At 39.1% G+C, this 25,009-nt stretch overlaps 1 protein-coding gene across 4 annotated transcripts in view; it reads left to right on the top strand.

Annotated features, from left to right (window-relative positions):
* The window catches only part of SPR (G protein-coupled sex peptide receptor), a 2,424,528-nt gene that overhangs the window by 343,969 nt on the left and 2,055,550 nt on the right, over positions 1-25,009 (top strand). The gene's annotated exons all lie outside the window — the stretch shown is intronic.

A 25,009-nucleotide genomic window follows, 5' to 3' on the forward strand; every position in this document is an offset into this window, starting at 1 on the left:
ACAAACATTGTCAATACCTTAGTGTAACAAGAAAGAAAGAGAAGAAACCAGAAATATGAATAAAATACAATTTATGCTGACCTATGTGTTTTTATTGTTCATTCTACATACAACGTTATCAGATTCTCCTAAAGAACTGTGCGATATAAGACGAGAACCCTGTGCAAAGTTTCCACCTAATTCCTAGAGAACATTGACCAGGGACCTCGTCGCGCATCAAAACCAAATCATCGATCACGTGACCGTACTACACCCGAGGGGTTATACCACATTGAAAGGGGATACCCGTCCATACCTTATCAAATAGGATACATTGAGTCAATAACCAAACACGTGGTTGTACTAAAAAAATTTGGCAATAGGACCACCGAAACATATTGAAGTCCTGTACTATGCTTAAATTGGACAATTTCAGTGTACCCCTTGCCAAATTTTAAGAAGGGTGCAACAATATACCCATGTCTTATGATAGGAAATAGATCCCTGTAATCATATAAGGTAATAGGATCTCATCCAAGGGGATAAAATGGACCAAAAAACCAAACACGTGGTACAACATATTTCTTACATTTATATTTTTGGCAATTTTGTACCCCTAAAAGGGAACGAGGTGGACCATCCAAATTTATCATGATACATATTGAGGTCCTGTACTATAATACCAAATGTTTAAATTGGGCAATTTCCAAAATTTAAGGGGTGGGCCAAGGTACTCCTCCCAAAATTTTAAAGGGGTGCACCAATGTACCCATGTCTTATGAAAGGTAATGGACCCCTATACATGACCATATAACTAAATAGGATAATAACACCTCATCAAAGGGGATAAATTAGGTCAAAAACCCCCGAAATTTGACTTTTTGGCAATTTTTTATCCATGAAAGGGAACGACATAGACACCCAATACTGATAGAGGTACATACTATGGTCCTAGGCTACCATACCAAATTTTTAGATTTGGCAATTTCCAAAATTTAAGGGGGGTGGTCCTATGTACCCCTGCCAAAATTTAGGGGGGTGGTCCTAAGTACCCCCTAGGTCATTGACCCCGGGCCAAGGTCATTGACCTTTGACCTATGACGTCATAAAGGTCGGGGTCAAAGTCCAAATTTTCCTCAGGTGCTGCAATTACTACTGTGACCTTATGCGACATTATCATTGGTTTTCAAGTGGTTTAAGTAGTGACGAAAGTGTAACTAAATTACCAGTGACTGACATTTGTAAACTAGTTGTACAGTCACGAACATTAATAAATGGAGGTCGCAGCCATAAGAAATAATGGCTTCAGCCTCCATTTATTAATGTTCGTGACTGTACAAAGACATGTACATATTTGGCGTAAAGCAAGTATTCCTGTGGTTACAGAAAAGAGAGTTTTTGACATGCTGAAAACATTTTATAAGAAGTGTCGCACCAAGGAAAAACATTTCAGTCGTCGAGGAGAAGAAGCAACATTTCGTGCAGGTTTTGTTGCACACGCGGAAAAGTCTCTTTTTGATATTGCGTCTTGCAAATGTAAAATCGCCGAAGATTGCAACTGTGAGAGGACACGCAAGATTCCAAAACGAGAATTCAAGTTTCTTTTGGACCAGAGAACATCACGTAAAATGAGCATTAGTAACACTGACGTCCGAACAAGCAAATCTTTGTCAAAGATGTTTTCCCGTAAAGTGAGCAGATTTAAGGGGCAGACAACCAAGAAAGACGCTGGAAGTGTTGATGCAAGTCCTTCAACTAGTGGTATTAGGCATAGCTACGGGTCAAAGATACTGGCGTCCTCAGGGGAATCCAGCAAAGCTGTTGAATCGGGAAGCACGCCGGGATCTGACTTCGAGGCGCGACCAAGAAGGAAACATAACCTAAAGCGCATCTGTCTTCAAACTACAGAGGAGGCAGCATTTAGAACTGGAACTTCAGACAGACAGGTTGCTTTGATCGCTTCTGAAGTACTTTAGGACGCGAGATTCATAACGCCAGAGAACAAAAACCTTGTTGTTGACAGGAAGAGGACAGGATAAACTGGGTGGGAAGATCCAGAAAGAAAATACTCACCTAGGCCGGGCGATTACAAGTATCTGCTTCGACGAAAAAAAAAATGATGCAACTCTTGTGCAACAAAAAATTAACATCAAACTACGAAGACGAGATGTTACAGAAAAGCATATCACAGTTCTGTCGGAGCCCGGTTCAGAATACTTGGGTCATGCCACACCTAAGTCAAGGCACTGGCAAGGATATTACCGACTCTATATTGGAGCTTATGGAGAAGAACCAGTACGACGTGTCAAGTCTTGACGTAGTCGGCAGCGATGGTGAAGCCACGCACACAGGATGGGATAACGGCGTGATAAGTCAGATACAAAGATCCCTAGGATAGGGGTTTACTACTTTAGCGAGTTACTTGTGTCAATTCGACACCAAGACATCGCCTTCAGAGCATATCAAAAATACCATGTTACTGGCTGTGAGTATTTCCATCGTTTTTTACTGTTTGGTATGAGTAATATGAGTAATATGAATCTATAATAGTAGAATCCATTTCTTGTATATAGTGGATGCACTAACAGTAACATATTCCCTATGATGAAAGTGTTGGTTCAAGATGGGTATTAAACCCGTTCATTGAGGAGGCCGTCAAAGTAGCTGATCCACGCCCACAACTTCTTGACTTGTCGGAGGATAATTATGTTAGTTGGTTCTTGCAACTGGTTTTCTGTAACGAAGACTTGTACAAGTTCTGGCTGAAGAGGAGAGAAGAATATCCTGGTCTGGTATTTGCTGCTTTAAAAGCAATAATACCATTTGCTACATCGTGCCTGTCTGACGGTGGATTTTCTTCCATGGTAAGCATTAAAACAAAGATAAAAAATCGCTTATCAGTTGAAAATGACTTGATAATGTGCATCACGAAGATTAAACCGGACAATGCTGCACTAGTGAAATCAAATCGTGCTCAGGTATCTCATTAGTATTCCATTTTAATTGTATTTCAATATGCAGGTTTCGTGTGATTCGAATTTTCCTGGTATTCCCATATTCGGTTCTCATTAGTTTCACACCGTACGTCTTTCATTTAAATTAGTTTTTAAACAACTCTGAACCTGTTGAAAATGTTAAATAAACCTGTTTTTTGTTGTTCTTAACAGTATGTACAAAAATAATACGGGAGGTCGTCCGTACATGTGTTCGCAAAATTCTGCGTACAAGAATGTTACGCAAAAAGATATAAAGGTAACCAAGAACGTTCTGTCGCTTTTTTACCCGCCTCATTTGAACATAGATATGTCAACTAAGACATATCTATAAGATAAAAAATAGTTCCCACCAGTATCGACAACCTTTTGCCAACGTTCTGGAAAGCCATGAATTTCATCGCGATAGAACTTGGTAGGCCATGAAGCGAATAAGGTATCAAGTGCATTTTGCACCTCTACTAAGGATTTGAACTTGCGTCTTCTAAAGTGATTGTCCAAGGAATGGAACTGGTGATAAACGGACGGTGTAATGTCCGTAGAATATGACGGATGCAATAGTGTTTCCCATCCCAAGGCTTAGATTGGTGTTCCAGGACATCCTAGCCACGTGAGGCTTAGCGTTGTACTGTAACAGGAGGACACCTTAGCGATTTAGAAATGCTGGTTTTATTTTGTTTAGTTTTTGTTGAACACGGCTCAACTGCTGACAGCACACAAATGCATCGATGCTATGACCAGCTGGTAGAAGTTCAGGACGCACAATGCCGCGAGTAGTCCACCAAACACACAGGAGGATCTTCTTCTGGCGCAGTACTTGTTTCGGCTGTTTTGAAACCGGTTCATGAGATGCTAACCAACGATGACGGCACCGTGTTTCTTGGTACAGGACCTACTTCTCATCATGTCAACATCCTGTCCTGTCCTGTCAACATCCTGTCCTTTCTCAGACGAGACAGCAAAAGAAAGACAGGTGTCTGCTCGCGTTGCCTTCTGGCCTGGAGTCAAATCACGTGGGACCCATCGACCCAACTTGTAGTGCTTCCCAAGTTGATGAAAGTGAGCCAAATGGTTTCTCCACTCACACTGAGTTGTAGTCCCAGTTCCTCATGTATCTGGCCACTGTTCGCCTTAATTGCTACCTGAAGATCTTCAGTTTGTACATGTGTTGGTCTTCCGACAAGTGGTGTGACTTTGATTGTTTCGTTAGCGTCCTTAAACTTGTTATTAAACCACTGCTGCACTGTCTGCGTAGCCACGACACCCTTACCGTAGCCTGGCATATCTTCCGCCCTGCTGCAGCGGCGTTTGGCCCCAGTTTTAACTCGTACAGCATACATGTCCTTATGACGCTCTGTTGAGGTCCCATGTTCCTTCTGTCCTTAGGGAAGTTCGCAGTGTCACTGAACTGCCATAACCAGGTAGTATGTTTGATATACTCTCACCAACAACTGACCTTCGCTTTGTCTCCCTTCGGATTCAACTCATGATGTAAGGGTTAATTGAACACAGACCTCCACAAAATGCGACAGAATTTTCTTGGTTACCTTTATACAAACAGTCCTTATAGCTGCTATGTCAATTATAGCAAACTAAATCATATGAAGGGTAAGGGGAAAAAACAAGAAATGTCCATGCATGTGCTTTACCGGGTGCTTTGTCCTATCTGTTGGTGACTCTTGGTACTATTTCATTGTATATGCCATGCACGCGTAGATGTAGAAATATCCATGTAAAAAGGGACGAAAGATTTAATAACCGTATTCTTTGTACGTGATTTCCAATATTAAAATGCCGTTTTCTCAAAAATGTAATTTTGTGACATTCCTTCTTTTTTCCCCTTACCCTTCATATTTAGTTTGCGTTGACAGAAACTGCCAGGGAATTTTATCATAGGACATGAATCCGACGTTTCGTTAATGTTGTGATGACTTTCCAGTTATTATGTCGTAGATTGGTTGGTTGACTACTCACTGCTCACCATTAAAAATGCAGCACCAAGAAGTAGATATCGTAGGAGGTCTAAATTTGGAGAATGTGTAAAGGATGGAAGAATAAACAGTTGATTAGCAAAAGAACGCAGTAAATCAACAGAAACGTTGTGTTTGCCATCAAGTCAAAGCAAGCGGAGTCTTTCTCAGTCCCATTCACAAGTAGAAGAAGGTTGGTGAGACGTGAATGTGTACATAGGTCAAACAATCCCTTGTCAAATGGCGCAGATCCCTCAGTAGATTTTGACCTTTGCTCACAGACAAATAGTGGGGTATTGCGAGTGTGATCTTTCGCGTCATTTGTATTTATATTAGACGAATTGCGGCCACAGTGAAGCCTGCATGGTTCAGTAGCTCCAGAAAAGACTGCGCACCAAAACGTCGGATCTCCTCGACCGCACCATACCACAGGCTCTGTTCTGCATATTGCTCTGACGGACCAGAGAGCCACATCCTGTGTACTGGTGCTAGCACTAGAGAATGTTAAATACCTTGTATCCGCACGAATAATTCTACATCCTCAGGCAGAGTGGGATATATTGCATTCCCATTACTGCTGCTTTCGCTGACTGCGCAGCATAAATATGGGAGACTACAATGATATTGTGAATGTTACGCATGGAGAGAGGAATGGCGAGACATTCTCTTCCAGATGAATTCGCTTTTGTCTGCAGAATCATAACTGTGGCATCCATATCTGGTACTACCGGGGCATTAGACTGTGCCATACCTAACTTTTGCATTTCCACGTCATTCCATCACCGGGTGTTACGGTGTGAGGTGTCATTAGTTGCGAGCCCGTTCGTGCCTTCCATATATTGACAGACATACCAACCAACGGTATCCTGACGAGGTGATGATTGTGATCAAATTAACATTAGTCTTGCCCGGTCTACATTCTAGCACGAGAAGACGCATCTTCTTGCTCCATGCATTGTCCTACAATTTCTGGCTCAACACAATACTTCTGCTTCCGATTGAACACGTGTGGACGATGAGTTGTACAAAATCTCTCACACCAGGGAACTCCTGCAGCTACAGTTAAGCTGTAGCATATTGTCAAAGCCGAATGTTTTACCATATCTCGGTAGGACATCTAAGAGTTCATCCTCTTGATGCCTTGCAACCGTTTTAATCGCCCAACATGAGCCCAGAGGATACTGAAAGCCTGGTTGGTTTCTATCTCATGCGTTGCACAGAGATGTGAGTTTAATTAACTACTATTACCATCATGCCTTTGCCATTTTTCGTGCTGCTCGCCTGTCTCCCATTGGTGCATTTTTAATGACGAGCAGTGTATTTCAATCCTTTGCCACAGCAAGCTTTTATAGAATGATATCCAGGGTGCGAATACCTTGGGGGTTTTAGTCAATTACTTCCCACCAATAATTTACAAATGAACGGATAAAATGACACTGTCAGAAGTTTGTAATTTAATAGCAATATATAATTTGCAATTATTAATTGAACTAGTGACTAATCTATATCCCTACAGTAATTTTACGTACTAGTTTAATTACTATGGATGTTCAAATATGTGAACACTCTGTGTTAAAACAATCCGGGCGAACTGATTTTTTAAACACTACTAACACCCTAGCCTTTTTGATTGTTATGATTTCGCATCCTGATAACACTCACATATTAAAGTGCAATCGGAATCACTGTAATGAGGGAATCGAGTTCAGTATCTCACGCAATGAAGACACACATTTGAGCCACAAGAAATTAAATTAAGTCTTAAAGTTTTACGTCGCATAGTTGCGCTGGTTAGGCTAAGGGAGACGGTGATGAGAAATGAGTGAAATGATGGAATGAAGAAAGTGGGGAAACGGAGAACCCCGAGGAAACCTATTCACACGGTGTTTGTCCACCACAAGGTTCAATTTGCACGAGCTGGGAAACAAGAACCCCATGCACAAGAGGTGAATGCTCTACCACTGCGCCACCGCGGTCTCTTGTCCCACAAGACTGGAAAGGAGATTTTTTAGTCATAGAGTTAGTAGGTAATATGATTAACTGATGAAGTTCACAATTCTTTGTCTAAGTATGACATGAGTAGTAAAGTTGTCAGAGTAATTAAGTGTTTTCTGAAGAGCATGTGACTAGAATATGTATTTATAAAGTAGTACTTTATGATAGCAGGAAACTACAACGAGAGTGCCCTCTAGTTTAGATTGATTAGGTATTAAGTTTTGAGTTGCTGCAAGAAAGTTACCAACGTGCTGTTGATCTTCCCAGCCAATGTTTGTTTAACAAAGTGCTTGAAGTTGCTCGGTTGTTCACAAAACCTGTATGTACTAGCTTTGATCGATTGTTTTCATTGTCCACAAGCGTTATAACGTGAAGTTTATAGTATGTTTCACCTATCCTCTTTCACTCACTTATGTTCAAGTATATAGGTATTTTTCTTTGTAATACCGAAAATAACAAATACAGTAAATGAAGCAAGATATAGGACGGTCCCTCTTCCTTAAGAACTCTTCTCGTAGCATAAAAGTTGCCTTTTTCAATATCTAGTGTTACAATATTAAAACAGTTTTTAATATTTTGTTTTCTGTTTGTGTAATATCACCATTTCTTTAACATCATCTAGAACATTTTTCTTCAATAATGTGACAAAAAATTTTTCTCCCTTTGTAACTGTCTTTAAAATTTAATTTTGGGAATTTGTCTTCTGTTTATTTTGTTATATTACTTCGCTAGTCTCAAGATACAGACGGTAGCATAATTGCATTCCTCTGTTCTACGTGTTCTTTTGTCAAGAAACTTGACTTCATTTGATTGGTTTAAGAATAAAACTTCTTTCAAATACAGAAAATTTACTTCTGTACAAGGGCCGCGGTGGCTCAGTGGTAGAGCGTTCACCTCTGGTGCATGGGGTCCCGGGTTCAAATCCTGCTCCTGCCAAGTGAACTTTGTGGTGGACAAATACCGTGTGCGTGGGTTTTCTCAGGGTTCTCCCGTTTTCTCCCACTTTCTTCATTCCACCATTTCATTCATTTCTCATAATCACCGTCTCCTTTAACCTAACCGGCATAATCGTGGGACGTAAAACTCAGAGATTTCATTTCGTTTTTCTACTTCTGCACATGGATTCGGAAAATGCATTACAATAAACAATTAAATCAAAGTTATTGACAAGATGAGAGTATGGTACTTTTGCTTCCGACTGTACGATTGTATATAAACACGTTAGGAAAGTAATTTTTGATTTGATATTTTACTACCTCTGGTGCGAGGCGTCCCTGGATCGATTCCCGGCCAATAAGTTTGTCTTGGATAACATCGTGTCCGTGGGTTTTCTTGGGGTATTCCCTTTCCTTCCACTTTCCCATTCCATCAATTCTTCCATCATCATCCACTTGCTTTAATAATCATCTGCCTTGTCCTAAAGTCCTTAATCGTGAGGCGTTAAACGAAAAGATTTCATTCACGGGGCCCAGTGGCTTAGTAACAGAGCGTTCACCTCTGGCCCATAGGGTCCTTGGTTCGATCCCAGCTCGCACTAAGTGAGTTTTGTGTGGGAAAACATCGTGTATGTGGGATTTCTCGGGGTTCTCCCGTTTCCTCCTACTTTTTTAACTCCAGCACTTCATTCTCATCATCACCTTCTCCTTACCCTGGACGGTGTAATTGTAGGCCATAAAACTTAAAGATTTCATTTCATTCTTTGATGCTCTACGATGTAGTGTGCGCTTTTGAATTATCTATAAATACAGGATTCTTTTTGTCTAGTTCTATTTTTACTGTAATACTAGGGATGTGCACGAGTCGAGACCTGACTCGAATCTCGACTCGACTCGAATTCGAGTCGAGACAGACTTCGTAAAATTCGAAACGAGTCGAGACAAACGTATTTCTCTACTTTAATTTTCGAGTCGAGACACGGGTCAAGTCGAGATGCTCGCAAAAATTTTGACTCGACTCGAATATCTCGAAAATCTTTCTATAATTTTTAATATTATGTTGAAGGAAGTATTCACTCAGAAAAAGCCTTGAAAACAATTCCAGCATTTATTACTTTAGAAAGGTACAGAACGCATGAACTTAATAGTTAATCTTTCGAGATCAAAATTTAATTTTCAGCTCAACTAATGCAAGTTAATCAGAATGTTGAAAATTTTCTACATTTTAAATTTATTTAATTTACACCGATCAGCCAGAACATTATGACCACCTACTACTATCGATATAAATCCATCCAGGCGATAGCAGCGTTACTTTCCGAGGAATGAATGCTAGTCAGACACACGTACGGTGCATGTAGTATCAGTGAGTGTGCTGGCCGTGTGTAGAATGGGGTAGGCACGCGATGTATCTGAGTTTGACCGTGGGCAGGTTGTAATGGCCCGGAGACTCGGCACGAGAATTTCGGAAACTGCAGGACTTTTCGGCTGTTTGAGAAGTGCTGTGGTGAGTGTCTTCAACAAGTGGCGAAACCAAGGGGAAACGACGTCCAAACGTCGAGGGGTTGGGCGTCCCCCACCTCATTACAAATGTTGAACGTCGTAGGCTGGGCAGACTGGTAAAACGGGACAGACAGCGAACCGTGGCGGAACTAACAGCAGACTTCAATGCTGGGCAAAGTACAAGTGTGTCTGAACACACAGTGCACCGAACACTCCAAGCGATGGGCCTCCGCAGCCAACGACCCATCCATGTGCGAATGTGAACACCACGACATCGGCAACTATGACTGAAATGAACACGTCAACATCGCCACTGGACTTTGGCGCAGTAGTAGAGCGTTGCATTGTCTGATGAATCCCGATACCTTCTTCATCATGACGATGGGAGGGTGCGAATACATCATGTTCGAAGGGAACAGCTCCTTGACACCTATACTGCGGGACGCAGACAAGCTGGCGGCAGCTTAATTATGCTCTGGGGAACTTTCACGTCAGCATCCATGTGTCTAGTGGGGCTCGAACAAGATACCATGACGGCCGAGGCGTATCGCACACTGGTTGCAGACTACGTACACCCCTTCATGACGACCATATTTCCCAGCGGTAGTGGCATTTCTCGACGAGATAATGCACAATCTCACAATACCAAGAGTGTGGTGGAGTGATTCGAAGAACACAGAGGCGAGTTCCAAGTGATGTTCTGGCCCCCAACTTGTCGGATCTAAACCCAATTGAACACATCTGGGATGTGATTGAACGTGACATCAGAGCGCATCACCCTCCTCCCGGAATTTACGGGAATAAGGTGACCTGTGTGTGCACATGTGGTGCCAACTCTCTCCAACGACCTACCAAGGATCATTGCGTCAAAGCGAAGACGTGTCGCCGTTGTTATTCGTGCCAAAAGTGGATATACTGACAATTAGGTGGGTAGTCATAATGTTCTGGCTGATGTTTTAACTAGTATATTTTATCTCGACTCGAATTTCGAGAAGTTTCGTCTCAAATTCAAGTCAAACCGAGACAAACATATTGTCAAAAAATGAAAATTAAATGAAAACTGAATTTTACGTCCCACGGTTATGCCTGTTAGGCTACAGGAGACGGTGATGATGAGTAATGAATGAAATGGTGGAATGTTCAGTTGGCGGGAGCTGAGATCGAATCCGGGACCCCAAGCACCAGAGGTTAAGGCTCCACCACTGAGCCACCGCGGCCCTAAACATATTTTCGAGTCAAGGCTACATTTTGTCTAGACGAGTCGAGAAAGGCTTAAACCTCAACTCGACTTGAATTTTGCGCATCCCTATGTAAGACACTGGTGCTGTATTGAAGGTGCTATGAACAACACATAGACACCTGCACTCAGTGCTTTGTTTCGCTTCAAATGTTGTGTTCTGCAATGGTGATATACCTCTCAATGGGTTCGCAGCAAATACACAGCTCCTTCAAATCTATTGCCTCTTCAGTGTACAAAATTACGTCTTGAAATACCCCAGTTTCATGGATACCTTAATATTTCCTAACTACAATGAAGAATAGTCAGATAACTACAGTTCTTCACGTAATGTTCAGCAAGACTTCGAACACCTTGACTCCCCCAGTGGAGCTCCTACAAATGGCAGGCATTCGAACATTCTAGATATCTCCGTCAGCTCAACGTTGATAGAAATGTTGGATTCCTAAGATAGCGACAGTAGCATCCTACTTAATATGACCACATCTTTAATATCCTGGTATATTATTTACTTCACTGCAGTTATTATAATTTAAAAATCCTTTTGTACTTTTCATGATTTTGTGCATTCATTTTTAAAAATAATAATACCCAATGAATAGCTAGGTATTAAAAGAACGTCAGACACTATTCTAACAATTATCATTGTTTCTGTTTTCAAAGGAGTTGTATGGGCAGGTTTTGAATTTATTAATAAAATATGATTTTTTCCTATTCATAATTGTAGTCTTTCGATGTTGTTTCAGAGGGACGGGGGCTCAATGGTAGAGAGCTTACTTCTGTTGCTTAGAGTCCTTAGTTCGATCTCCGGCCAAGTAAGTTTGTCCCCGGTGGTCAATATCGTGACCGTAGGTTTTCTCGCGGTACTCCCGTTTTCTCCCAATTTCTCATTCCACCAATTCTTCCACCGTCATTCACTTAGCAAAACAGCCATATCGTAGGACGTTAAACTGAAAGTTTTCGATGTTCTTTCAGCCGATCATACAGGCTCCAAGGAGCAGAAATAATGAATATCTTCTAAATATTTAGAGATTCTTTTAACAAATACCGAGTCACATGTTTCGAAGTATGTATTTTATTTACGATTTACTAAAATTGTTTTGGTACCTATTCTAACTACACTACTGGTCATAATTCTGGAAACTAAAAAAAAAACATACATTTCCTCTTTTCAAATGCATTATTTTAAATATTCTAGCATGTTCTATGACTACATTTACTTTTTTACCTTTGCTTTTGTATTTCTATTTTACTTCAGATGTGTTTTTGAAATAAGTAGGGCTACTTATATATGTATATTCATATTATTTAGATATATTGAACCTCTAACCTTAAAAAAACGATTATGTGCTCTAACAGCCACATTTAAAAATTCAAATACAGTGTAACATTGTACCACAGGATGACGCGATTCGTTCCTATTGGTCTCTAAGTAGATCATATATTTTTAGATCAATCAGCAGCAGTTTTTCCGAAAGTATTGTGTAACTGATTATAAGTTTCAGTGTTTTTTTTTTTTTTCAGTGATAAGGACGAGATTAGTGTTTTTAACTTTTATGACCGTGTAACAATGCCTTCAAGCAAGCCAAAACGTTTTCAGGCCATGGCAGAGCGATAATTTGATCACGGAATCATTTCATGCATTTTTTGGCAGTATGAGAGAGTGCCCCATCCTGCTGAAAGATGCATTTCCAAATATCACCACCAAACAAATCTCTGATAGTTGACAGAAGGTTGTCTGCTAGCACATTATCCTGATATTTTGCCGTATTAATATTGCTTTCTATTAGAGACAGGCGCCCTATATGTATTCATGCAAGCACGCTATAACACTCACAGGGTTTTTCATTGTTACTGTAGTACATTGTGGTAAAAGATCTTCAGAAGCTCGCCTACGAACAAACTTTATACCACTCCATCACTCCCAAAGATGCTGATTCTCTTCTCGTCTCCAAATAACCTTATTCTACTGTTCATCAGTCAATTCTCTGTGTGCTAAAGACCATTCAATAAGTTTTTGCCTTTGTTTCTTCCTGAAATATGTCCTTTTTGTTAGGGTTCTCACTCGCAATCCGTTTTCACACAACTTTTTTCAAACGTTTAGGTCAAATATTTTCAAACCTGGTGATTTAATAATGTTATTAATATGTTTTGCTGATAGACAGGAATCTTGCAAAGACAAGCGACAAATCCTGCGCAAATCATATTCAGAAACTTTTCGAATTCTGTGAGTTCTTTTAGACTAACTTGTTGATCCTGTGTCATGATAACGCTATATACTTTCATCACATCTGATTTCGTGGCACCATTACCCAACCTATTGGCTACTTCTTGATAGGTATAACTTTCTTCACCAAGGTTAACAGCTTTGCTGGTGACCAATCCATACGTCTTGGGAAATTATTAGCATTGGCGGGAATGCGGGAAATTTTAGTTGAAAATGGGAAATTCTGCCAACTTTTATTCCTTTCCATGTCGTCTCTTTTTGACTCTTTGTCTTCATCTCTTTGTACATGGAATAATACAAGGATTAAAAGCGTTTTTGAAGGTCAAAAGAACCAGAACAGCAAGTGAGGTTTACAAACGGACCCAAATGGAACTGATTGTTAATCGCGCTAATATCCATTTTCTGCGAAGAAAAAGAAGGGAGGGAAGGTTTATGGCCTTTGCTTACTATATTTTTTATGGCCAATCATTCACGGAATTTTAAGGTGAAGTGAAGAGGAGAATATAATATTTGGAAGTAGCACACACACACAAGCACAAAAATATGTGTATTTATCTCTATACCAAATAAATACAGATAGAAAATAGAAGGATTGTCCTATAATAGATTTATCCTCCCGCAGGAAAAGATATGCTGCTGATTGATTGTTCATAGTTATTTGATTTTAATTTGAAGTTATTAATATAATGATTAATTAATCATTAATGATTAAATAATTAATTAATGAGTGATATTCTTTCTTGACAGAAATTTTGCGACCGATCGGGAAATTTCAGGGCTTTGAGCGGGAACTCTATTATTTTTAATCTGACAACACTGTTTAGGCAGGCATGCAGTGCAGAGCAACTGAGCAACAATGTGTACTCCGCAACAGAAATCGCAGTGTCATTTGGCTTGTGAAAACTGAGTCAGTTATAACAGTGCAACGTAATTTCAGACGTCAATATGGTGGTCAACCACCTACAGCAAAAACTATCCGTCATTGGCTAAAGTCTTTCAAGGAAAGAAGTCTTTCAAGTGGAATATCGTCTCGACGTGTGCAGGGCTACAAATGGATCCTACGTCGAAATCTACCAACATTAAATAAAACTTGAAGGAATTCTCTTTCATGATATGTACTCATTGATGTAATGTTTCATTCATTTCCCAATTAAATTTATATTTTAAACTAGGGACTTCTTTTTCAAACATCCTGTAGTGTATTATTAAAAGTATTGGGAGCTCAGTGGTAGAACGTTTACCCTTGGTGCGTGGTTCACTCCCCGACCAATTAAGTTTGTGATGGACAACATAGAGTCCGTGAGTTTTCTCGGTGTAGTTCCATTTCCTTCCGCATCCTCATTCTACCAATTCGTCCATCATCCACTTGACTCAATGCGCCTCCCTTTGGCTTAAACGACATAACCGTGGGACGTTAAACTGAAATATATTTAATTTTTAGTTAGAAACACTGATTTACATTTAACACGACTTTTTTAAAATTTCATCAGCAACCATCCTAAACTTCACATCATATTTATGCGATTAGTCAAGGATTTTGTTATACGAGAAAGCGACAGTACAGGTAGTGACATGTATTAGCGTAAAGCAGGCAAACAATAGCGCAGCTAACGTCACCTATTGGTGTAAGGTAGGCAAATAATAGCGTAACTAACGTCATCTATTAGTGTATGGTAGAAAAACAATAGCGCAGATAGCTACATCTGCCAGTGTAAAGCAAACAAACAATAGAGCACGTAGCGACATCTGTTAGCATGACAACAGACTGAGAAGTATTTCGTTTCGGGTAGAATCATCACATTTAGTTTTGTATTAGACAATTAACATGTGACAAGTGAATAAAAAAGTCGTGTGTTAAATACTCCTGGAAATGCATGTAGAATATAAAGTAAAACAATCACCAGAAAGCTAATAAAAAATAACAAATTGATAATTCTCCAGAAGCTTAGTTTTATTAATTAGAAAATCCATATGAAGTATAACGTTAGTATTTTGTGAACCTAGTAAAATGCAATTCAAAAAATTTGTAGTAATATTGGAAAGAGAAATAAAATAAAAATGTTTGAAATGTTTTGACTAAGAGTTTAAATTTCTTTGACTTTTCTCATCATGAAATTCCCATTTATTCAATAATTATAAAAGTTCGTTATAGAGATGCCTCCATTAACGTTGTTAGAAATAATGAAGACTGTTTCTTCTCGAACTTTATGGCGACTATTGATACTGCTCCGTCCAATCTTTTCCTGTCGTTTTTTTTTTTTTTTCCTTGAAGTTCCAGTGTTGGCATTGCTCATCTGAAGGTAGTGCTAATGACTCCTTGTGGAGTAATCTGGACTTCGAACTGTGCTCTGTTACAACACGCTGATTACACAACCACACACAGATGAGGCACACACGTAAGCGTATAAGTAACCATCCTAATTGGAAACGAAGGCTTATATCGTGGCCAACCTTACCAGAAATTATAATTGCACGGAAGGAAGAGTTGGCAAAGCATTTACAGTTGGCCGCAGTCTCTGTTTATGTATCCATTTTCCATCCACGTAGGAAATTGCTTTGTGCGTAATCCTGCTGCTCCGAGTCCAGGGAGAGTGCTAACAGCTTGGAGCCCACAAACATAAAACCATTTCGGAAAGCTAGAAGATAGCTCCAAGGTACTTGGTTAACTCTGCACTGAATGATAAAAGCCAATGGCATCCCACCTGCAATTTCCGTTGCGAATATTGTTTCGGTTATGGTCAATTTAAGGAAGACACAAAGCTATAGCAGATTTACTTATATACTTGTCAGGTGTGTTTATTTAGATCCGTACTAAAGCTCTCCATAGTGGCACTCCACAGAGTAATCCTGTCCTGAATGCAGTAAATACGGCGTCTAGACTTTAGCCCTTACTCTCATTCTGACATTTTGAATAGAATAGCATTTTATACAGAATAATAAAAGGGGTAAACCCATTGTGGTGTTTATACAGAAACTACTACGATAATAATTATGTATTTCTACTAGTAACAATTTGATATTTTTAATATATGATGGCTGGTTTATACGTTGAACATAAGTACATAATATAAATTGATTAGCGTTTTTTTCTAAACGTGCAAATTCATTACCGAAGAAAGGTCACTACAGTCGATGAATATTATATATATATATATATATATATATATATATATATATATATATATATATATATGGTGTTTCAAAACAACACCGGCAACGTTTCGGAGATGATTCCTGACACCAAGATAAGACAAAAGGAAAGATAAACCTGGGAGCACAAATGCTTTCTTTCGGAGTTACGGGCTGCCGAAAACATGAAAAAATCAATTTTAAAGATCCATAGCTCCAAAACTATGGGATCTATTGCAGTTGGGTCAAGAATTTACTTGGGAACTAGTATGTGCCCTATCTAAATATCTATGTTTCAGAATCCTACGATACTTTCGCAACAATTTTTGTAGAGGTAGTTGGTGAGTACTTCAAATTATACGTATGTCCGTAGCCAAACTCTCACTATGAACATTGTTGCTTGAGTACCTTAGGATTCTGAAACAGTTTTTTTGGACAGGACACACATTACTTCCTAAGTGAAGTCTTGAGCACGCTTTCCTATGTTTTCGGAAGCCTATGACTCCGAAAGGAAGCATTTGTGTATCCAGGTTTTCTATACTTTTTTCTTACCTTGGTGTCAGGAATTACCTCCCAAACGTTATTGGTATTGTTTTGAAACACACACACACACACACACACAGGTATATAAAATACAGTGGCGGATTCAGGATATGATCAAGGGAGGGGCTAAACCATAGTTTGCAGCTTTATCCAGTGTAAACCAAGATTGAAGCCCAGTGCATACCTAAGCGTCAAGGGGGCTATAGCCCCTATAACCTTCCTTTGAATGTGCGAATGTATATATATGGTGTAACGGAATGTAATGTGACTACTGTGGTAGTTGATTATAAGTGACTGGTGCATGAAGAAAGTTAATATGAACATTTATCTCGAAACGCCTAGTTTTCGAGTAAATTGAGGAAAAATGAGTAACAACGGAAAACACCACGTACGTATTCATCGATTTATAACTAGTAGTACCATCAATCAAAGTACATGTTTTGGCGGATGATCAGTGGTATGTCCTGAAGCGCAGGTGGTAGTGTCTCAAGAAACTGAAGGAAACTCTGTTCATTCAGATTGTTGTCTAGGACGATTGGCCCCACAAGTACCAAGCGTATGCCACGTCGGCTCATGGACGGGTCTCATATGGTAGCCAAACAACGTGTCCGTGTGTTTTCTCGGGGTTCTCTCGTTTCCTCCCACTTTCTTCATTCCACCATTTCATTCATTTATCGTCATCACCGTCTCCTTTAGCCTAGCCAGCATAACCATTGGACGTAAAACTGAGATTTCATTTCATCTTTTTTTCATATGGTAGTATGGAGAACATTAGCGGAGGGAGGTTTGCATCCATTTCCTGCGTGAACAAAGTCTTCATAACGGTGACGAAGAAAAACGTGTGGTCTTTTGTAAATGAGTAACGCAACATGAACACTTAATCCCATACATCATGTTCACCGACGAGGCTACTACACGAGATGGCATAAATAATAACCACAATTGGCATTATTAGTGTGATGCCAACCCGCATGCCACCATCTCCACAAATTTCCAGCACAGGTTCTCGGTTAATGCGTAATGTGCCTTGGTGAGTTGACATACTGATTGGCCCAATCGTCCTAAACAATAACCTGAATGAACAGAGTTTCCTTCAGTTTCTTGAGACACTACCACATGCGTTTGAGAACATACCACTGGACATTTGCCAAAACATGTACTTTTGTTAATGGCACTACTAGTAATAAATGGCGGGCCGCGGTGGCTCAGTGGTAGAGCGTTCACCTCTGGTGCTTGAGGTCCCGGGTTCGATCCCAGCCCCCGCCAAGTGAACTTTGTGGTGGACAAACACCGTGTGCGTGGGTTTTCTCGGGGTTCTCCCGTTTCCTCCCACTTTCTTCATTCCACCATTTTCATTCATCACTCATCATCACCGTCTCCTTTAGCCTAACCGGCATAACCGTTAGACGTAAAACTGAAAGATTTCATTTCATTTACTAGTAATAAATGGGTGAAAACGTACGTGGTGTTTTTCGTTGTTACTCGTTTTCCCCAATTTACTCGAAAACTAGGCGTTTGAAATTAGTCTTTATTTGCTTGTACAGCGGGGGACACTTCTAAATGGTACACCTTAGCCGTAAATCTCCATATGGCTGTACCATTTAGAAGTGTCCCTCGCTGTACAAATAGACTAGTATATCACTCTTTCAATTTATCAAATTGTAATCTTGGTCTACCAAGTTCTGGGAGAGAAAGTAGAACAAAAATTGTCCCAATTAAGTTAAGCATAACCCAGATCTCTAAACAACTTGATTTTGTGGTACTAGACACGCTTTAATACGACAGTATTTTGACGATACCTTAATGATATGTAAAAGTATTTAAGATAGCAACCTGAATTAAGTAGCTTTAGATTAGATTATAAATCAATGCAGTGACCGTTAACAATAGAAAGAAACGTTGACATAGACAACAATAGTGAAAGCAAAAAAGAGGAAACGAAAGAATTAAAATATTGATATAAAAGAGAAAAGATTATCAGAAGAATATTGTGAGAATGAACTGTCCACCGTAGGTACGTATTCAATTTGGCCATTGTTTAATCAACGATTGGACTACATGGCGATAGAAGTGTGGAGTCTGCAATGCGAATAAATACCAACCGCACGTTGCAACTGACCAATCATCAAAGGTCTTCCCTCCTAAGATGTGTCGACATGTCGGAAGAATTTGTATTCAGTGGGAGAAATATTGAGGATATGCGAAGGATAAGGAAGGGTTTTATATTGCAGCTTAGAGAGAGACTGTACCGTCCTTTGCCCAACATTTGACTCTGCAACATTAGAGCATTTTCTACGCTGACCATTGTTAGATGTTTGCTGGCAAGTTTACGTTGCATTTCATGGAGTTGAGCTCTATAACGATCTGCATCGATGGCTTCACCTCACCTAAGAACATTATACTGTATATCTCTTCCACCATAGACCCAATATCAGCATCTCTGCTGGTAAAGACTTTCCCTGTTGTTCCTTACACTCAAAGAAATAGCCTTCCAGACTGTGATTGTTGTTGGCCAGCTGTATCAACTTGTGTGGCACTCTCCAATTTTCTCACTTTACCGATTGTACGAAGACTGTGAAAGAGGGTTACATAGCGTATACCTATTTTGTCAGCAATGATACGAACACTTTTACGAGGGTCTACTTCCACGGTGTTCCTGAGGTCATCCAGACATGAAATAGATATGTAACGACCTCACTTCGTTACAGTTTCTTTTCATCATTTTATTTGTTAATTTTAATCAATTATTGCCTGAATTGGTCAAATGAGATTATCTACATATATATAAGTCAGTATGCTTTGTGACACAATAACTCTTGAACAACGAGGCCGATCTCGATCAAATTTGACACATAAATGAGGTTCGGGCCTGGAGTGTTTTTTATTATTTCACTTTGACGGTACAACTTAGATGAGGGAAAGATATTTAAAAATGATGGAAAATGACCGTTATTAGTGTGAAATCCATAGTCTTCCGGGCCGCTGAGAGGAATAGAGAAATTTTCTATGCCGTTGAAATCGAAATTCAGCCCTGCAACTTAAGCAGGGAGAGATACATTAAAATGAACGAAAATGACAGATATTAGTGTCGAATCTATAGTTTTCGGGGTTGCTGAGACGAACAGTAACACTTGTGATGCCGTTTAAATCTACATTCACCCCTGTATATCCAAATTGAAACGTATTCTTCCCGTTCTGTTAGTACTTTAAATTTTTTTCTGTTATAAGATATTCATAATTGTTCTGATATGCCGACAGATTCTCTGTCTGTACCACGTAGTAAGAATTGGACATTATAGATTGTGAATTTAGTGCCATTTTTTCTTTTCTATAATCATGATTTTGTAGCTTAAGAGTACACAACTTGTATCAAACCAAGGATGTTATAAATAGAGGATCTGCCCATATGTATCTTCATCCTATTAAATCGATGAAGCCAAAAAACAACTGAGCATCGACACGTCTGATTGGCTACTCTCGTTTCTGCCATCGTCTGATTGGCTACTTGCGTTTCCGCCATGATTGTTGGCCCAAAACATTGCAATCCTATTGGGCGGAATGGGCAGGGTAGAGGTGGCGAAACTGTGACGTATGGCTTCAAGATTTTGTTGTAAGGGCAGACCCTCTATCTTATAAGATCCTTGTATCAAACAGTAAGATTCCCTCAAATATTTTGTTTCGGAATAATTATAATTGTTGACTTGGGTTATTTTGTACACAGAATATTGGAAATGAGTAATTACGTGTGCTTAGTTCATTATTTGTTAAAAGATATTCGAGCTAACACGGGAATGAAGCAACAAGAACGTGGAAATCTAGGACCATACGTATAACGTTGGGGAGGGTTTACCGAGCTGCATACAGAATGGAAAGTAATTTTGCAGAATGTCTTGAAATTCAGGGTTCCATTTCAGCAACAGGGCTATTTGAGACGTGAATCTAACTTTTAGCGTAGAATCCGAATCACCGTCAAATCGAACCCGGGTCCCGTGCAACAACGGCGCGCGTGCTAACGATTGCACTGGCTGAAAAACTGTTTTCAGTTTATCATGTGTAATTGAGAGAAGTGTGCTTCCTATGTGGTCGCGAATAAAATAAATAAAAAAAAGACGTATAGTTATTCAGATTTTAATAGCAGGAAAGTGAATCCTTGTGAAATACAACGGAACATTGCTATGCCATTATTACGGCAACAAGATAGTGACGGGTTTTATTTACAGCAACATGGAGCTCCTCTCCACTATATTGTAAGAGTGTCAAAGTTTCTTGACAACGAATTATCCAATCATTGAATAGATGGAGAGGGGCCAGTTGAATGGCCACCACAATCATCAGACCTCACACCAATGGAATTTCTTTCTGAGCTGTTGTCGAAGATAAAGTGGAGGAAACAACGCACTTCTGACATGACTAATGTTACAAGGAAATAGCGTAAAAAATTAATAAAAAAAAACTCTATGCCAAAATGTGCGTAAGTGTGGAAACTAGACTGCAGGGGATGTGTAAACGGCTAAGGGCAGTACTTTGGGAGCCTCAGAGATTGTAATTCCTATGTCATCCTATGACCTTATAAAATTACTGTTTATTTATAATCAAGAACTCTTTATACAATACATAACTACTAATAAAGGAAACAAAACTCCTATAACCATATACATACTTTTGCACTGCTCCCTCATGTATGTATGTCTGGTCGCGAAACCAAGTTTGAAGACCAGCTATGAAGACTACTTACTTTACATCTACGGAAATGTATATATATATATATATATATATATATATATATATATATATATATATATATATATATATATATATATATATATATATATATATATATATATATATATATATAATAAACAATGTAAAAGGAACTGGAAGGAAGTCTGCCAGAAATCACATTTGAATGTACCATTCCGATATTCATCTGGTGTAACTGACAAGTGAGAAAACAATCTGGTAAATCTCTGTGAAGATGACTGTTCACATATTTGAACCGCGCACTTTTGTTAAGACCAGAACATTTGTCTCCATCGGCTTCAAATCATTCTTCTACTGAATGTAATACAACAGAGACACGAACACAAACTTCGAGGAAGTTTGAAGATGCCCTTGAGAGCAATTCTTTTCGGTTGAACGTGCCACGACTATGTCCTCCTTGCTAAGGGAGAAGGATTATTAAACCAAGTGAATGACGATAGAGCAGTTGGTGAAATGAGAATTTAAGAAGAAACGACAAAAACCACGGACACGATGTTGTCCACCACAAACTTCCATGAGCGGGGATCGAACCAGGGACCTCATGCATCAGAGGTAATACCTCTACCACTGAGCCACCGTGCGTCCCTCAGAGAAACTTAACCTCCAATTGTCTTGCCTCCCAAATGTCAGTCCAATGCCTGAAACCACTAGACTACCCCACAATTGCAACCAATAGCAAACGCTTGTTCAGTCAATTCTATGAATTAGTATTATATAATTCAGGATTTAATCAATACAAAATACACAATCTACATGAGAGTATCGGGACCTGGGCACTGGATACGCCACTATCCGTATCAGACATTTACATCTACTACGATGAACTGTCTTATCATAAAGTTGATTAGATAGAAAGATTGAAGAAAAACTGGTGAATTATTTGTCACTGTTCAGCGATGTTTTAATACTTTGTACCTATCGTAATAATCAGTTTGTACAGAACACTCTTTCAGTGTTCACATTATACCGGTATTTCTGCACTGTGAATAACAAATAGAAGGAACATGAGTACTTTGATCCATAATCTTTCAAATAAAAATGAACAATCTTAAGAGAAACTTCGTATTCAGTTGAAACTTATCATAGAAACTTACGCCGTAACAGCAATCTTCGAACTTTCAGAGCGATACCAGATTGTATAGTGATGATCTATTATTACCATATATCTTTTGGAAAAGTAGTCTTGAGTGTAAATACTAAATTTTGTCAAGTGCCATTTACTTATCTTTACGGATATTGAATATACATATACATACACACAAACATTCAGTTTACATGGTTACTTTGGGAGGAGCGTGTCCTCTGACAATTTTCTCAAAAGTTAACACTAGTAAGAGAAGCTGCTAAAAGCTTTTTATGGCTCGTAAAGTGGTCATATCGTCACAGTTGCACTAAAAAGGGCTATTGTCTGTAAGAGCAATCTACTTCAACGAAATTTTGCTCCATATTTCGTCGTATTTTTTTGTTTCTTACTAATCTTTTATTTTGCTTTCTTAATCTAGAGTTTAGATTTAAAAAAAAAAATGTGTACATGAGTATTGTAGTAAGTATTTAGAATCTTGAAAAAGAAAGTTATCTAGTACATCTTGGAAACTTAAATATAGAAGTTTCAAATTTAATGTCGTTTAATATAAATGCGTAGGATGTGAGATTTCTGAAAGGGAAATGGTTGTTTTGTTTGTCATTTGTTATTTCGTTTTACCTTTGTGAAATATGGGAACTTTTAAAGTGTTTATGGCTGTGTACCCGTTACCAGTGAAGACTACGCCAGTTGTATCTTTATGAGCAATCCGATGGTTATTTCTCCCGACTGTCATCTGTCTCTGAAAACTTAAAAATCTCTCTTTCTCACTGTCAATATACCGTACACCCTGCTTTTATTTCTGTTCGTTTATTTCGTGTGCTCTAATTCGAGACATTTTTTTTTTTATTTTCTCTTCCGTTCTATTTCATCGTTATCTTTCTATCCAGAGTTGGATCTAGGTTTGGTGGGGCCCTAAGCTATTGAAGGTAATGGGGCCCTTTATGTGTCCAGATAAACGTAGGACTCTATATATAGAAATGAAGAAACCAGTGATATTTTAGGAAGCAGGCTAGCAGAAGGGGCCTCACTACTTACATCGTAGGAGCTTTCACAACCGAAGCACTGTTACTATATGTAGATTTTACTTTATTTATTGTTTTTCTTATAGTTTGGAAATGTGCATTCAATTTTTTCCTTGAATTTTTGGGGCCCCCAAGAGCGTGGGGACCTAAGCTATAGCTTGTTTAGTTTATACGTACGAATCTGTTTTGATTGTTTTTGCAAAGAGAATGGAAAGATTCTATATTGAAAAATTAGAAATCTTTAAAGTGCCACGATTATGCCTGTTAGGCTAAGGGAGACGATGATTAAAGCAAGGGAATGATGATGGAAGAATTGGTGGAATGAGAAAGTGGGAGGAAACGGGAGTACCCTGAGAAAACCCACCAGCACAATGTTGTCATCCACAAACTTCCTTGAACTGGCATCGAACCAGGGTTCCCCTGCACCAGAGATTCTACAATTGAGCCATAGATTCTGTATTGAACTTGTCGATGTAAATTTTTTTTCATGATCTAAACAAGATTTCTTCTGACTACAGAAAATAATAGTCTTTGCGTACTAGTGTTAGGTATGTACGCAAGAATTTCCTTTGGAGGGGTCAAAGTTTTTCATGGCGGTCCAAACTCAATATGAGTTTAAATTATATTAAAATTTGTAAAAGTCACCCTAAAATTATATTAAATTTACAGAAAATTCGATTTCGGTAGTTTAGACCACTTGCGTACATCCCTGAGCCTTCTAGTACGAACTTTCACATTGATAATCACTGAAACAAGGAAATACGTTGTCGCTATTATTATTAAATTTTGTTCTGTAATGCGCTATAAGGAAAAGCAAACATAACAACCAGGGCCTAGAGCTGAATGGCATTCACTGGGTTATGGCTTATGCTGTTGACACAAATCTGATAAGGAATAATATGAAGATAGTAGAAAGAATTGCAGAAGATTTTATTAAACGCATGCAGGGGCATGGATTTAGAAGTAAATGCAGATAATACTAAATACGTGAAAATTTGCCGTGACCGTAATGCTGTAAATTATAGATGGGATAAAATATCAAATGATACTATCGACAAAGTAAATACTTTCAAATTGTATGCACAAAGCTGAAAAATGAAATGAAATCTTTGAGTTTTACGTCCCACGATTATGCCGGCTAGGCTAAAGGAGACGGTGATGATGAGAAATGAATGAAATGGTGGAATCAAGAAAGTGGGAGGAAACGGAAGAACCCCGAGAAAACCCACGAGCACGGTGTTTGTCCACCACAAAGTCCACACGGCGTGAGCTGTGATCGAACCAGGGATCCCAAACACCGGAGGTGAACGCTCTACCACTTTAGTGAGTTTTTTTTTAATATTAATACTTACCAATAAAGATATTGAGTTATACAGTGTACTAATCAGTTAAAACAGTAGCTAACATTGCTGAACACTTCTAGAATGGAAAAACTAGAATAGTAATGTGAATGTTAATTCAATTCAATTTTATTATTACTATTACTAATGTTCGATTTAGGAACACTTCAAAGCGGGCTTAGTGACTCAGTGGTAGAGTGCTCCCTTACCTCTGGTACGTGGGTTCCCTGTGTCGACCCCGGCCAAGTAAGTTTGTGCTGGACAGCATCGTGTGCGTGGGTTTTCTCGTGG

This window comes from Thermobia domestica, chromosome 9, assembly GCF_964235325.1.
Source record: "Thermobia domestica chromosome 9, izTheDome1.hap1.1, whole genome shotgun sequence".
Lineage (NCBI taxonomy): Eukaryota > Metazoa > Arthropoda > Insecta > Zygentoma > Lepismatidae > Thermobia > Thermobia domestica.